Source organism: Zootoca vivipara, chromosome 7, assembly GCF_963506605.1.
Source record: "Zootoca vivipara chromosome 7, rZooViv1.1, whole genome shotgun sequence".
Taxonomy (NCBI): Eukaryota; Metazoa; Chordata; class Lepidosauria; order Squamata; family Lacertidae; genus Zootoca; species Zootoca vivipara.
Window position 1 is genome coordinate 43924580 of NC_083282.1, and position 12119 is coordinate 43936698.

Sequence of the window (12119 nt, forward strand, 5' to 3'; positions counted from 1 at the left end):
TTTCCTCTGTCAGTGATTAATTTAGATGTATCACTTTGTTTCCCAGAGTAGGAGGTCTCTGATCAAATTTACACACAATGTTTCTTTTACAAGCACCTTTTATTTTGGAAGTTTGTTTTTCTTGGTGCTTTATTTCCATATATAAAATGAGAGCAATGCCTTTGGACCTGGTACTCTAGTCCCAAATACAAGAGAGGCTGTTAGGATATCTTTGCAGTAAAGAAAGACCACTCTAGTCTTCACATAGTCAGACACATTCACTTTTAATTATTACTTTGTGTATTCCAAGTCACGGGCCTGGCATGTTCTGCAGCGAAACACTGGCTCAGATTAAGCCCCATGCTCTTCTAGATCTCTCTCTGGCAGGGCTGCCCGAGAGCTCAATAGAGCGATCGAGAGCCGGCGGGGTGGAACCGCGGGAGCCATTTTGGGCTATATCTTACCTCCGAGAAGCGAAGCTCCGAGTCCTGACCCGGCAAGCGGCGGATTCTTCCAAACAAAATTAAAGATTTCCATAAAGTAAGTGGAACGTTTATTTGGACTATAAAATCATTAATTGGAAAAATAGGAGAGACTTTAGAGAAACGGAAGAGAAAAAAGTTCCAGGGTCGGTGGACCCGAGAGAAAGAGAGACTTTTCTGAACCTTCCCAGCTCCCGAGTCCGGCACCCCTCGAGGTACAGCATTATCGAGGGGAAGAGTGCTTTGACAGCTGTCAAAAGCTGTCAAACTGTCAAAAGACCGGGTGGATTTTATCGCGCTGCTGTCAACAGTAAAAAATTGTTTGAAAGTGAGGCAGAACTATTTAATTTGGAATCAAGAGTGGATTTGTGATTGAGTTAAAGACAAAGGAAAAGAACAACCAAAATGGAGTCGATCGTCTAACAGGAAGGAATTTTCCAGTACCCTTTGCTCCCTATCTCCTGTTTGTCTGCGGTTAAGAGAAGTATGAAAACAAAGTACTCTCGGCTTCCGGTTCGTCGCGCTGGTGAAGTTGGACGCAGGGACTTCGTGCTCCGAAGTCCCTGGCTTCGTGGAGGGGGGGGAAGTCCGCAGAGCGAGCGGACTCCCCGAAAAAACACCGGGTAGAGAGTCCCGGTGGCATAGTGCCCAGCTGTTTGCTCCGGACGCGAATCCTCTGCTGCCCGAGAGCTCAGTAGAGCAATCGAGAGCTAGCGGAGTGGAGTCGCGGGAGCCATTTTTGGGTTTCATCTTACCTCCTTGAAGTGAAGCTCCGAGTCCTCAGCCTGCAAGTGGCGGATTCTTCCAAGGAAATAAAAGACTTCTTCAAAGTAAGTCAAATCTCTATTCGGATCTTAAAAATTTTAAATTTGAAGATAGGAAGAGATTCTAAAGTAACGGAAGCCGATCTCTTCCAAATGGACAATCGGGAGGCGCATTAAATATTCCCAAGCCGAAAAGGGAAAACTTATTTCAAGATTGCGGACCCGAGAGAAAGAAAGACTTTTCCAAACCTCCCCAGCCCCCGGTGTCGTTGCCCCTTGAGGTTCAGCAGCAACAAGGGGAAGGACGCTTTGACATCTGTCAAAAGCTGTCAAATTGTTAAAGGACTAAGAAAGACAATTTTATTCCTGTGAATTGGAAAAATTGGTTCAAAAGGTTTTAAAAGGATTTAAGTGGACTGTAAATTTGAAATCTGATGAGGTTAAAGACAAAGGATAAGAACAGCCAAGATGGAGCCGACAACGTGGTAGAGAGGAATTTTCCAGTACCCTTCTGCCCTTATCTCTGGTCTGCCTGTGGTCAAGTGAACTATGAAAACAAAATTCTCTCGAGCTTTCCAGGAGGCTGTGCTGGGCTATCTACAAACATGGGAAGATATCTACAAGGAAAGGCAATGCTTCAATCCAACAGAAAAGGAGAATGAGGTGCAAGAGCAAGATTTAGAGGACAATTTTGATTATGAGATTGTGTGTGAGAAGCAACAATTTGAGGACAATTTGGAGACTGATTCAGACCATAAAAAATATGTGTTGGATGATGAAAAACAAAGATCAGAACAAAGAGATGAGGCCAACAAGGAGAAGCAAAGTGAAGAGAAGATTGATGGAAGTGAAAATCCTGGAGAGACTGAAATGTTGAATGGTGTTAGTGAAGGGAGGGAAAGGCAGAAAGAGGGAGGAGCAGGGGTCTGGAAGTGGATGTGGGAAAGAATTGGTGTGGGGTAAAAATTTTAGTTTAAGGTACTTTTTTTGGTTTATGAACAACGGTGTCGGAATCTTGGCCTGCTAAAGGATATGCTGATCCAATTGGGAGGAGGGACATTGGGGGGGGAGGAGAGATTTTTATAGTTTAAGGTTAAGAGCTTTCTGGAGGGAGTAAAAAGAATGGCTGAGGAAATATGCTTAGAGTTTGTTTTTGAATAATTTTGGTGAGCAGGAGGTGTTTGGGTGGAAAACTGCCTGTCTCCCCCTTCTTACTCTTGGTACCCAGTGGCAGGGGGTGCCTTGAGGGGAGAGGGAAGGGTGGAGGGAAACCCAGACACAAAAATGGAACCTTTTGACTGCTGGACTCCTCGGGCTACCCCAGTGGCAGGGGGGGGGCTCAGAGGGGGACAGCATGAAGAAGGAGGAGGATTGTGTTAATATTATAAGAATAAGATTTTGAATTGGATTAGAAAACCCGCCATAATTATGTAAAGAGGTTGGGAAATCCAGGAGGAGGAGAGTCGTGGAAGCCACTAATATTTTTCCTTTTCCTTTTTTTCCCCTTTTTATATTTTTGCTCTTTTTTTTCTCCTTTTTTTCCTTGTTTTTCTTTTTTCCAGCATAGTGAAGAGATAGCTGGGGGATAAGCCAATCCCCAGAGATCCTCCGCCCCTGTCCTCTCAGTGGCGGGGGGGGGGATGAGGGGGGAGGAAGGAGGGGGGAGGTCAAACCCAGCTTAAAACGGACCCCTTTGTTCCCCAATACCCATGGGTCTCACTGGTGGCAGAGGTGGGCTTGTGGGTGGAGGGAAAATGAAGGGACAGAGCTTATGTTGTATACTTTGTATGTGTTTCCTTTTTCTAAAATTAATAAAAATTATTTAAAAAGAAAAAAGAAAACAAAGTACTCTCGAGCCTTCCAGGAGGCGGTTCTGAACTATCTACAAACATGGGAGGATATTTACAAGGAACGGCAACATCCCAATTTACCATCAGTTGAGGCTGAAGTCCAAGTTCAGGACTTAGAGGATAATTTGGACTTGGAGGCGGTGGAGTTTGAGACTGTGTGTGAGGAGAAACAACTTGATGAGAATCTGGAAGGGGACTTGGGCTATAAAAAATATGTCTGGGATGAAGCAAAGCACGGATTTCAAAAGGAAGAGAAACAAGCAGAGCAAGAAAATGAGAAGATCAATGGAATTGAAGATCCTGGAGGGGTTAAAATGTTGAGTGGCGTTATTGAGGGATGGGAAAGACAGGGGCAGGGGGGGACAAAGGCCTGGAGATGGAACTGGGAAAGAACAGGGGTGGGGTGAAAATTTTAGTTAAAAGGTTTTATTTTGGCTTCTGAAAGACGGTTTTCGAAATCTTGGCTTGTCAATGGAAATGCTGATCCAATTGGGGGAAAAGACTTAGGGAGAAGGGATGGAGGGTTAAAAAAAGGGGGGAAATGCTGTACTTTCTGGAGGGTGTTAGAAGAATGGCTGAGGAAAGAATTTTTAGGTTAAATACTAATGTTTGTGAGTTCAGATAAGTGTCTGGGCAGAGAGCTGCCTATCCTCCTCTCCTTACTCTGAGATACCCAGTGGCAGGGGGTGCTCGGAGGGGGGAGGAGGGGGTGGAAGGAAACCCAGACGCAAATAATGGAACCTTGGAAGTGCTGTGCCCTGCGGGTTCCTCTTGTGGCAGGAGGGGGTCTGTGGGAGGACAGCATGAAAAAGGAGGAGGATTAAAGTTAATATTACAAGAATAAGATTTTGATTTGGAATAGGAAACCCGCCATAAGTAATTAGAGATTGTCAGGAAAACCAGAAGGAAGAGTATCGAGGAAGTCACAATTATAATGTTATGATAATAAGAATTGGGAATTTATAACCTTTCCCTATTGTTGATGTGTTGTTTGTATTTGTTTAAATATGCTTATGAAAGAGCTGGGGGAAGCCAATCCTCAGAGCTCCTCCACTCCTGTCCCTTCAGTGGCAGGGGGGGGATGTGGGGGGAGGAGGGAGGGGGGAGGCTAAACCCAACTTACAATGGACCCCTTTGATTCTTAACGCACACGGGTACTACCGGTGGCAGAGGTGGACCGGTGGGTGGAGAGAATACGAAGGGACAGTGTTATATTGTATGTTTTGTTTGTTTTTGTCTGTATAAAATTAATAAAAATTATTTTTTTAAAAAAATAGATCTCTCTCTGGCAGGGATTCATCTATGGAGAAGACAGCAGTGCTTGCTTATCCCATAAGCACGCAAAATTAATTTGGAACTCCATTTTTCTTGGCACACTGTTGCCAGGATGAGCCCTCCCCAATCATAGTCTCCTTCTCCCAGCCCATTTCCCAGAAGCTCACCATCTGAATACATGGAGCAAAAGGAGGAGATGGAAAGTCAGAAAGAAAGAGGCTCAAACCTATATAGAGGGAAGCAGTGGCTGGTGTGGCAACAGATCCTGCTGAGCCCATTAACACTTTATTGACAGCAGATTATGTGATGCACACCTCCTTCCTCCTTTGCTTTGTTAACCATTTCCTTTTCCACCCACTCCCCTTTTTCCTACCCAGGCCAAACCCTGAATTTCAAAGAGCTGGGGATGGTGCACACAAAAGCAAACTCATGGACTAATTAGTTGATTTTGAACTGTCTCTGCTGCCTGATTCAGCAGCTGCCTGCTCCTTTGCCAAAGTCCTGGGTAACTGTGCCAAGTTGGGCAGGCAAGCAGCTGCTCTGCCAACAAAGCAGCAAAAGGAAGGGGGGAAAGAAAAACCCAAGAGAGCAGCCAAGGCTGGTGCTGGGGATCCCAGAAAGATCCCTTGAGATTTCCCACATTGCCTTTCAGTATCACTCATTTCTTTGTTTTAACCTACTGAGTCTAACATAGCACAAAATAAACTTCAGGTCTAATTGCTAAACCAACACAGGGGAAGACTATTCAGCATGGTAACACAGCCCTGCTCTGGACCGGACTAGTAAGGAGGGTGTCTGTTCCACCAATGGTGAGTACATGCACACTATAGCCTACACTTGGAGGGAAGAGAAGCCTCCAGTTATATTTTGGTGCCTGTGTCCCAAAACACCTTCCAGTCATTCCTCAGGCAGAGCTTTGCATTGCTCTGCTTATAAAGCCCACTGGGGATTGCTAAGAAGACTTCTACCTACCATGCTGAAGAGACGCTAAGGAGGTAGACAAGAAGCTGCTCATTCTTAATTAATCCCCGGGAGACAGTGAGCAGAAACAGGCTGCTTTTGTGAAGCTCCTGCAAAGGAAGAAGATGTTGAAGTTGTGTAGGACAATGACATCTCACCCCCAGCTCCAACCCAGTAGAGTAGCTCACTAGCAATGGGCGGCCTGTCCTGCTTATCTCCTCTTGCCAAAACTTGCTTATTTGTGACCAAGGGCAAGGGGTGCAGGATTCCCCACTGCCTTACAGTGGTCTGCTCAGGTGTAGCGGGGCTGCCAGCAAGGTCAGAGTCTCCTAACTGGCAACTTCAGCCTATCAAATCTCCTGATCTCCCAGGTACTTTAAGCCAGGAGCATAGCACAAACAGACCTCAAGTGCATACAGAAATCAGTACAGTCATTTAAGAGTTGTATAAAATTGTGGGGGGGACAGGAATTATTCATAATCAGGAGGGAAATGAAACACAAAACCAGATTATTGGTCTAACTAGTCATGTTTGGGGCAAACTAACATAGCAAAACTAACTCTTATGGTCACCTCTGGCACTGGTATACCTCCCAGCTGCCCTTACTCCTGGGTGACGTTCACCCCCACTTCCCTCCTTCCACATTCCAGCTTCAGCCCCCACCCCACCCCACACACCCATGTCCTCAGGCTCCTCTGCTGTCCCCCTCACAACTGCTGTTACGTAGTATCCACCTCACCCACTTGCCCACTGCCATCACTGTGCACTGAGCAGCCTCTCACAGGACTCTCCAGCCACAGACTTCCATGGTAACCATAGAGAGAGGTGAGCACCTGGGCACTGCCATGTTGATGGAGGCAAGGTGGGGAAAGTCACTGTTGCCATTGTGAATGACCCCTGGGCAAGGAGAATCTTTTGGTTCATGTGAGAGTGTGGGACCAAAAAATGGGACATTCCAGGATTCAGTCAGAAACAGGGATGGTTTCTGTAATTCCACGGTTTCCCGCTCAAATTGGGGTGGTTGCAGGTTATGTGTAAGACTGTGTACACACCATACCTTTAAAGGGCATTTCCCCCCTGAAAGAATTCTGGGTAGAATATTGTCATTTACCCTCACAGACTTACAGTTCACAGCAACCCTTAGCAAACTACAGTGCCCATAAATATTTGAGGGAAAGAATGCTTTGAATGTGCTTTAAGGGAATAGTGTGTGAACAGTAGCCTGTCCAGTCCACCTCAAGGAAATGGAAGCTGAGTGAGTAATATGTTACAGTATTTAAAGGGCCAGTCTAAGGGTAGGCCAGAGATGCAGCACAGAAGCTGCTGCATTGAGAAGAAAATGAGCATTGCTAGCCAAGGCTTTTATCTTATTGGCTCTTGTGGAGAAAGGTGAGGTGGCTCAAACAGATTATTATATTGACTCTGGGAAGCTTACCAAGACAAAGTTTGAGAGCCTGCTCTCACTTAATCACACAGGCAGGGAGGAAATAGAGCAATTCAAGATGGATTTGAGGCCTAGAAACTGCACTGAAGCTACTTAACACTAGCACCAGAAGCATAACTAGTCAATTATATGTGTAAGCCATCAATACTTCCATTATTTTCATTTTATGGTGTTCACCAGGACAGCTCTGTGATGAAGCCTCAAGGGGGTAGGAATGTATAACACCCCTGCTTGTTTGCTTCACTGGTCTAGGCACCCATCGAGTTGTTACCCACCTGGCTCCTGTACAGAGGTGTCTGCTAACCTTAGGGGTACTGGGATAGTGCTGCCCCTTGATGACAGCAGCCATCTCAGTGCTAATCAGCTCTTCAGAAGGACAGCTCTGCTGCCAGGTTACCTGTGAGACCCGGAATGCTGAATGAGCACACCTGACACTCCAATTGCTATGTGTCTCTCCAACACCCCAGAACATTTCCAGGACATCCCAAGTAATACTAATTCCTTCCAGTAAGTAATTCTGTCAACCAACTCTAGGTTGGTCTGTTCTAAAGGTGCAATCTAGTCTAGCATGTAATGGTGGCATGAAACAAGGGCCCTCCCCTAATAACTGGTTTTCATATGTACATGGTGGGTCTATTTAGATATATATGGTGGCTAATAGCCCCAAGAGGCCTATACTTCCATGCATTTCTTTCAGTTACTTTAAAGACCATTCTAAGCTTTAAAGTAGTTTTAAAGAAAAATCAGCTGCAGTGCTAGACCGTGAGAAATGTTAATTGAACGAAATGTTTAATTGAATATAATGTGAATTTGAGAGCCTTGAGACACATGCAGCTCAGGGATGGATGCTTTGGAAGGGGAGATAATCCCAGCAGCCCTGTGAACTGTCCCAAGGCTTCTTAAAAAATGCCTTGACTCTGATAGAACAATTAGGAAGGGTTGGCTGGTCCCTTGCTATGTATACTGCTTGAGTCCCCCCCCCAATGGCACAGAGAGCAGGAGGTGCATTTGCTTGTTTTGAGAGTCGCTGCATTCTTCATTGCTATACGAGACCTCATCTCAACCCATCATAGTAAGGAGGGACAGTATCTATGTGGGTCAGGAAGATTAAATGTAATAGGCAGTTGTGAGCTCACTGGAAGGGAATTCAAGTCAAGAGACTGGGGGGGGGCTCTGTTTTCCGGCTGCCAAGGTTCATGCACATACCCTGGACTAGAGAAGTGGGTGAGGTGGCAAAGATATGACCCATATGGTGAGCTGTTTTAAAAAAAAAACAACCTCACTGAATTCTGCCCCTGACAACTAGCATTTATTAAACACATGTTAGTCTTCAACTCGAACATTGTGCTCTCATCTTAATAAAAGGGATAGCGGAGAAATCTGGCTCAGGTTACATTGTTATGTGAAGCTACTTAATCTGTGGTTCACAAAACAATGGGTGACCCCAAACACAGCTCTCTGAATTTTGCAGTCCTAAGTAACGTGTGCCAAATATAGGTAGGCTATATTAAAGAAAAGTGTGTATAAACATTTGTTATACCAGTGAAAATATAACAGGGGAACTCATTATGTTCAGGAAATTGCTTGGCGGGGGGGGGAATGTGTATAATGGGATAAATTGCATACAAAGATGTGTGTACTGGGAGAAATGCACAGTAAAATGCTGACAAATTCTCATGATTTAGAAATAATACTAACTGCAAACTAATCCCCAAAAGTGGACCATTAAATTTAAGGCTGAGGGAAAATGATAAGCCAAAGTTGACAGATTTGTCCAGCCTTACTCAGTAATCTTGGTAGTAATCCTGTTATCTGAGGCTATACCTGAGCGATAGTAGCTTGCCTAAAGTGACCTAATGAACTTGTGGCTGAGGTGAGATTCAGATGGGATTCTTCTGGTTCACAGATTACTCTAGCCCTCTGCAGGTGTTCAGCTTGGATATGCAAGGGAGTATCCTTAGTGGGGCTTGTAAGTTGGTGTCCCAGAACAGGAACTTACAAGGATCCCCTTGCAATTGGAAACTTTTCTCTAAGCAATAATTAATGGGATAGTATTGTAAAAGTAGCCCCCTTCGGGATTTCACTGCAGGGGTATCTAGCATGGTGCCCTCCAGTTGTTGGACTACAACTCACATCAACCCCAAACAGCACAATGGGAGTTGTAGTCCAGCAGCATCTGGAGGACACAACATTGGCTACCCCTGCTGTTGTCTCTTCTTACAGGGATGCTAGAAAATCCACATCAAGGGACAAAACTGAATTCTTTCCTCAAACTCTTGAGTTTATGCAGCTGATTCCCAGGCTTATGGGCCAGAGTTCAGGGAGAATGATGAGTGTTTGTTTTAGAAATGAGATCTGATGTCCTCATTGATGGATTGGTAATGTCACAGTTTAACAATCCTGGACCCAATTCCTAGGCGGCCATTGCTGTCCTTGAAAGTCCCTGGAGCATAAGGCCTACAATAACCCCATAGTCCTTTTTATTTAAGCATTTAGGCATATTCAATGGATAGGTGCTATTGGAAAAGATGAGAACTGCTAAGGCACTAGGGTGAGAAAATTATGTTTTCTGTTGGGGTGACAGTGGAGGCTAGCAAACTGGAGATCATAATCTGCAGAGGGCAGGCTCTATCGTTGCTCCTTGGTATTTTGAGGATTTCAGAGTGGATTAAGATTCTGCTCGCTTAAAAAATAATGAGGCAGCTGGGGACTTTAACCACAGCATGCAAGCAATAAGCTCTGTTGGTGCTGCTAGATCAACATTTAAAATAAAGGGAAGAAGTGGAACCTGCAACAAAATGTCACAATGTATTGTCACCTCTAAATCAAATGCTCCTGTTCAGGGTTTGAGCTAGCTTTTCCTTCCAACCAGGGCTCTTTTTCAATGGATTCTCAGCATTCCACAGCAACTGAGCATGCTCAGCCTTATTTGGATGTGGGGGGGGGGGGTTATGCACTTTGGGGTTGTTGTTGTTTACAGTTAGCTAGTGCCAGTCACTAACCTGGCCACCACATTCCACATCTGAATTCTAAATGTGTATCTCTTCTAATTGCTCCCACCCTTCCCAACATGATATAAATTGCCCCATATCCCATGGCTGTGCAGGTGTGTGTGTGTGTGTGTGTGTGTGTGTGTGTGTGTGTGTGTATATACTGGCTTGGATTGCTGGAGCCTAGGAATCCATTCTCTGCATCAAAGGTAATAAATCTACACAGCAGAAAGCCAAACAAATGCAGGAGTGATGGGCTGGAATGCTGCTAGGCAACTGCAAAGAACAGGCTTATGCTAGGTTTGGTTTACATTGGTTGCCATGGGCATCCCTGCTGTAGGCCTCTGCTGTGCCAGCCTCTTTCACCCTAAATTGATGTCTTGTCACAGATAAGCAAAGTGTGTTAGAGCCTAGGGAGAGACCGGGAGCTGCCAGAGTTGCAACATGGTTCTAACTAAGACATATATCACACCACGCACCCTGGCAACAGCCTGCTAGATGCTGCCAGTTAGTAATTCTTTGGGTAGTCTAGGAGCAACTGCATCCATCCATTGCCTTGTGGCTTCCTGGGGTGCCAAGGCAAGGAGAGGAGGCCCAAGGATGTTGCACAGCCCAAATAGAGAAGACCCTGAGAAGAGCCTGGAGCCATGCTCAGCCTCAGGCTTTGGTGAGTCCTCGGAGAAACAGAGTCCTACAAATGTGGGTCAGCGATGGAAGATGCCTCTCTGCTTTCCCACTGCTCACACCCAAGCCATAGCTGCCAAGTTTTCCCCTTTCTCGCGAGGAAGCCTACTCAGCATAAGGGAAAATCCCTTTAAAAAAGGGATAACTTGGCAGCTATGACCCAAGCCCCTGCTGTCTTCCAGTCATCTGGTTGGGTGTCTTTCCCCACAGTCTCTCTTTCCTCTATTAGGATTCGGTTTATATGCACACTTGCTCCACTGACCTAAGCCCCAGGAGCACAGCCAAGAAGAGAACGGATGTACAGTATTCAAACACAAGACAATTGTCTCTTTTTTCTTCTACTGGTTAACTCATGAGACAGGTGTCGAGGCAGGGGTGGCACAGATCCATGGGTGTGTGGGTGGCCACATATAATGCAATGCACAGTACCGCTTATCACAAATGCCGATTGGACAATCCCTAGCAAGAAAAAAAAAGAAATTTGAACTATTTGAATGAGCAGGGGCGGATTAGATGGAATATTGGAGGAAGGGGGGAGGACAGTGTGGGTGTGTTTAGCATGCCAGCCTCTGCTTTTCTTTTGCTGAAAAGAGTTCTTTCAATTGCTTTTCATCCAATTAGCCAGAGACAAGGGGCTTCTGTACAGCAGCTAGGCTAATGCCCATACTGTCAGCACATTAGGGAGAGACTTGCTTTCAAATGTGCCCCCCTCCATTAACATCCTAGACAATTGTCCCTTTTTTTATACACCCTGGCACCAGCTTGGACCCAATCATGCAAATGGGACCTCGTCTCAGGGGAGGGGGAGACTGCATGTTCAAGAGAGTCACGGTCGGAGGTTGCTTGCCCTGCCCGGGTCTTGTCTCTTCCTTCCTCCCTGGCCAAGTAACAAACCCCTTAACCTTCCCCTGAGGCAGAGATGGCTACAAATGGAAGCAGAATGTGAAACACTTGGGCTGTGCCCACTTTACTAGCTCAAAACACAGCTAATTGTTCTTTTTCTCAGTTTGGAGGAAAGCAGGTTTGCAGGAAAACACACCATAAGAAACAACAGATACAGGATAGATAGGGGTTGTGGCTAATGTCATGTACACACCTCTTCTCCCAAACCAGTATAGTGGTACCTCAGGTTAAGAACTTAATTAGTTCTGGAGATCCGCTCTTAACCTGAAACTGTTCTTAACCTGAGACACCACTTTAGCTAATGGGGCCTCCTGCTGCCGCCGCACCGCCATAGCGTGATTTCTGTTCTCATCCTGAAGCAAAGTTCTTAACCCGAGGTACTATTTCTGGGTTAGAGGAGTCTGTAACCTGAAGTGTCTGTAACCTGAAGCGTCTGTAACCTGAGGTAGTAGGAGCACAGTGGCTGCAGAGTAACAGGTGCATTTACACAGCCTTGCAGAGTCAATCACTGCAAGGAAGGTCCTTTCCCCCAGTACCTTTGCACCTTCTCATTTGCTTGGGCTCTTTGGCCATGAAACAATTTGTCAGCAATTAAGATTTTGTTGAAATACATCTTAGATTGCTTGAATGCTTTTATTTTTGTTCAATAATGCAGGTTCCCTACCACCACCACCATGACAGTATGTCCCTGGAAGCATGAGCTGCTGTGCACTGCCCTCTGCCAGATATATTCCTCTTTTTGCTTTACTGGCCTCTCCTTATTTAAAACATTTTTTAAAAACAACAAC